Raw genomic sequence first — 4716 nt, 5'->3', positions numbered from 1 at the left:
ACATGATGCTCTTCATGAACGGCGTCGTGGATTCGGCGTGAACGAAGACGGTTCGTGGATTCGGATCGTGAGCTCGTGGATTCGAGTGGGCGTCGTGGATTCGACGTGATCGAGGCTTCGTGGATTCGAAGTGGTGACGTTTCGTGGATTCGGGACGTGGCGTTCGTGGATTCGGACGTGGGGCGTGGACAACCCGTTGGTGTGCGCGAGATCCGGAGAAGATAGAAGAGAGGTTTGAGTCCGTGGATTCGGTAAATCACCTTGTAATCTTTTATTCTTAGTGGATTGTTATCGCGTGTTGGTCCCGTGGATTTTTTACTCCGAGTTTGGAGTTTTCCCACGTAAATCTCGGTGTGCTTTTTATTTTTCGCATTTATTTTTATTGCATCGAGATTTGTGGTTTTTTGGCCTTTCACCTATTCACCCCCCTCTAGGTGATAGATACAATCTAGATAGATCCTTGGGCTCCTCAAAACTTTCAAACCGGCCTAAGATTTGCTAGGTCCTCTAAGACTCAACCCTAGGCTCTGACACCAAATTAATCTGTCACGCCCCGGGACCGGCGGAGGCCCTCCCAGTAGCGTGCCCAGACCCGCCATATGTCTACACATATAAGGCGTCTACAATAAAAAGCGGAAGTAAAGCAATAGGTAGAACAGATAGAAAGAAGTAAAATAACTAGCAACTAATGATATCAGAGCGAGTAAAGTTCTATCATCTACACCAAAGTAAAGAAGTAAGGCTAGACAATAAAAGAAACCGTAAGTAGTACACTATCAGTCTCAAAAGTACAAAATGGTGGTCTCTAGTACACTGGTGAAACCCTCAACCTCTCGCAAAAATAAAAAAAAACGTCGAGAGGTAGACCACCTAAGCTCGTCTCTCTCTGAAGGGCTAACTCGAAGCGGCGCCCTTCCCACGGTCCCTAGCCTCTCCCGGCGTGGAAGGCTCTGAAAGAAAATAGAAAACAGAGGGCGTGAGAACTATAATTTATAGTTCCCAGTGGGCAATTACTGACCTCAGCTCAGTGCACCACTAGGCCCCAAAAGGAACGGGTAAGTACTATAAGCAATAATGAGAATAATAATATAAGAGGACGGTTTGCATTTAAGAAAGCAAAATAAATGACTAAAGACACTATAGTTGCCCACAGAAAGCAAACATGTCAAATGCGTTAGTCATCTACTATATTCAAATGAGTTACTGTCAAAGCATGGAATATATTCCAATCATAGCGAGCAAGTACCCCGCCTCCTTGTAACATGTTTACTATGACAATGTACAGGAGAATATGCTCTAATTAGTAGTAATGAGTATACTATGATGCCAAATAATTAGGCTATCAAGTATGACTACTGTTCTCAACCCTACGCTATAAGGCATGTCATCGAGTAATCCAAATACTAAGCTAATCCTATCTAGTAGGATTATTCATCTCAACCCCTGTGTCATTTCCATTTCAATTAGACTTACCAAAGGTTAGTCCAGCTTAGTGCCCGCTTAAGGCCCTGTGGTAGCCCGCAACATCCCATTTGGATGAATGTCTGTCTCTATCGACCCTGTAGGCTTCTCAATCGCGGACGACGGACATAAGATCAAGGCTAACTCTCGGCAAGTGCTGCTTATAGGAGCGACCCTCAGAGTCATGTGGAATGAGCCAAATGGAAACAAGCATAGTCAAGTCGTCAAAGTACCCATATCTCCTGTCGTCTAACATGGCCATAGTCACTAGGCATCCAGAAGATCTAATTTATAGTCACAACATGAAGTTTTTTTTCCAATGGACTACTAGTTGTGCCATTTTGACAAATAATTTTAATGAACAAGTAAATATCCAACCCTCTCAAATAGCACTATCACTAGGTTCACGACATTACCCTGAGCTCGATGCCCTTCATGACATTAGCCCAATTATTCACAAATAGCACAAGTCCGGCCTCTTTATGGTTTACAAGAACCTTTCAGTTCATATATAGAGATAAACTTTAAATGCATGAAAAAGATGCTCAGTTTCACAATAGGATACTAATTCCAGTCTCGAATTAGGATGCCAAAATATGCGAGTACCACATGTTAGTTCTCTACTTATGCGGAGAATCCGAACTTCAATTCATAACCATAGGCATATTAAGCATTCTAAAATCACAATAAATATATCTACATGATTCTGCATGCTTTTCCAATTATGATACTTAATTATCAAAATGAGAACTTCTCATTGTGTGCTTAGGTCAAACCCACCGAACCGTCGCTGTGCTCCTCGATTCGCGAACGAGAAGTTGTCCTAGAGTCTCCAAAATACCCTAAAGTATCGCAGGAAGAGTACACGGGATTACGGATCAACTATAAGTCAACTTTAACACTAGCAAATGGCTATTAAAACTACCTAATGTGTAGGAAATCTCTCTCAGCTCAATAAGAGAAGCTAGAATCCCTTACAATCCAAGTCAAGGAACGTCTCTAATCAATCAATCTAGCTGTCAAAGTCCCTAGATCTCAAAAAGCCAAAAATCACCTAATACCCATTCTAGGGTTCCAAATGGTAAACCTACCAAATTCAAGCGATCAAAGCGGTGATCAAATAGCTAACCTCCTTGACAAAGTTGATTGAGGAGCCCAAGGATGATATCTAGCATGTATCCTATCACTGAGGGGGCGAATAGGCTATGTGAACGGCAAAAACCACAAATCTCGATGCAATAAAAATAATCGCCGCAAAATAAAAAGCAACACGGAGATTTACGGGGAAAAATCAATTGTTCGAGAAAAAACCCACGGGACCAATACGCGAGAATGAAAAATATTCACCTAGACGAAAGATTACAAGTGATTACCGACTCCAACGAACTCTACCTCTCTTTAACCTCCCTATGAATCCGGATCGCGCGGAATCCTCCAGGGGGTGTCCACGCCTCAGTACGAATCCAACGACGCCTCCACTTCGAATCCACGAAGCTTCAATCACGCCGAATCCACGACGCCACTCGAATCCACGAGCCCATGATCCGAATCCACGAACTGCCTTCAATCACGCCGAATCCACGACGCCGTTCATGAAGAGCATCATGATTATGGTGATCCTTCGCTTAGGAGTATCGTAGAAAACCAGGGAATAGAACACCAAGCAAAGCGGAGATCAAATCAACATATAGAGAATGAGAAACGATATCTCGATTTGATCTAAAGAGGCTAATTTGTAGAAAATAGGTTTAGAATGAAATCCGAGCCTCTAGGGTTTCTCAAACATGTATTCTTATCATGCTTAATCAGTTAGAAAACCCCTATAGCTTATTTATAAACTTTAGAATCAAAACAGAGTAGGATTAAAAAGTTTCTTTCCAAAATCAGCACCTTGTACCGGAACAAGGAAAGCTGTCCAGGGTACAGCATGACGGAAGATTTTTCTGCGAAGCCTCTGTACCCTGGACAGACTGCTTTTTGTTCCGGAACAGGGCTTGTACCGGTACAGCCATGATGGTTGTACCGGAACAACCATCAAACAATCTGCGCAAACACTGATGGCTGTACCCTGGACAGAAAACCCTTGTACCGGTACAACAATGCAATTTTCGCTGAAAATGCATTGTTTCGGGTTTTACAAGCTCTTAGAAACTTTCTAAACAATTACAACTTGAAAATATGATTCTAAGATCTATAAATAAGTATGAATCACCATAAACAAGATTTAAAGTTTATCTAAGCATCGTGATTCAAGTTTTGCGTGTTTTGCGTCCTTTCTGATTCTTCGAAGTCTTGGATTCTTCAATCTTCAATACGCCGCTCCGGACTTCTTCAAGACTCCGACTCGACCCACGAAACTTGCCAACACATAGGACCAAACACTCCCAAGATGCCTCCAAGCAAGCTCCAAATCTTCTAGGGTTGAAGATTGGTCCTCCACTAAGCTCTACAAGCAAGCTCTAAGCCTTGCAAGGGTGGAAAGGAGAGAAAGGGGTTGAGCTCCAAGCTCCCTCAAGCAAGCTCCTCTTCTTCTTCTCCTCCTTCTTCTCCTTCTTCTCTCTCTAAAAGGTGTAGGGAGAGGGTGAGAATGAGAAAATGAGAGAGGGAAGAGGAGGAAATGGCTAATAAGCCCATCTAGTGTAACAAAATCCGGAGAGGCCCCTCAAAAATCCAATATTGCAACAGCCAGGTCTGGGCAGTTTTCGCCCAGAGGGACCGGTCTCTCCCCAGCAGGGACCGGTCTCTCACTGCGAACCCGAAAAACTATCGTTCGGGAACCGGTCTCTCCCCGCGCGGGACCGGTCTCCCACTGCGAAGACGCACTCGGGGACCGGTGTCGCCTGCCAGGGACCGGTTGCCTCAAGGCTGTCGCAACACTGCTCACTGGGGGACCGGTCTCTCCTTTCAGGGACCGGTCCCCGAGAGTAAAAACTCACAGGACTGTTCAGAATTCCAGTTTTCGAACTTTTTAGGTCGGAAAACATTCTACAACCCTCCACCAAGTGTGGAAAAGCTCGAAATACATCCAAACACTCGAACCTCGCAATTTGCAAAGGTCCAGTGTGCTACACTATGCTATAAGCATGTCATAGTAATCCAACTACTAATCCTATCTAGTAGTGATTGTCATTTTCCGGTTCAATGTCAGTGTTCCCATCATGTTCTAGGACCTACATAAATGTAGTAGTCCAGCTTGTGCCACCTAAGTGTCGGTGGTAGCTCCAGCATTCCCACTCTAGGAATGAGTCTATCCCT

Source organism: Ananas comosus, linkage group 11 (assembly GCF_001540865.1).
Source record: "Ananas comosus cultivar F153 linkage group 11, ASM154086v1, whole genome shotgun sequence".
NCBI classification, from domain to species: domain Eukaryota; kingdom Viridiplantae; phylum Streptophyta; class Magnoliopsida; order Poales; family Bromeliaceae; genus Ananas; species Ananas comosus.
Note: the sequence above shows the minus strand (reverse complement) of the source record.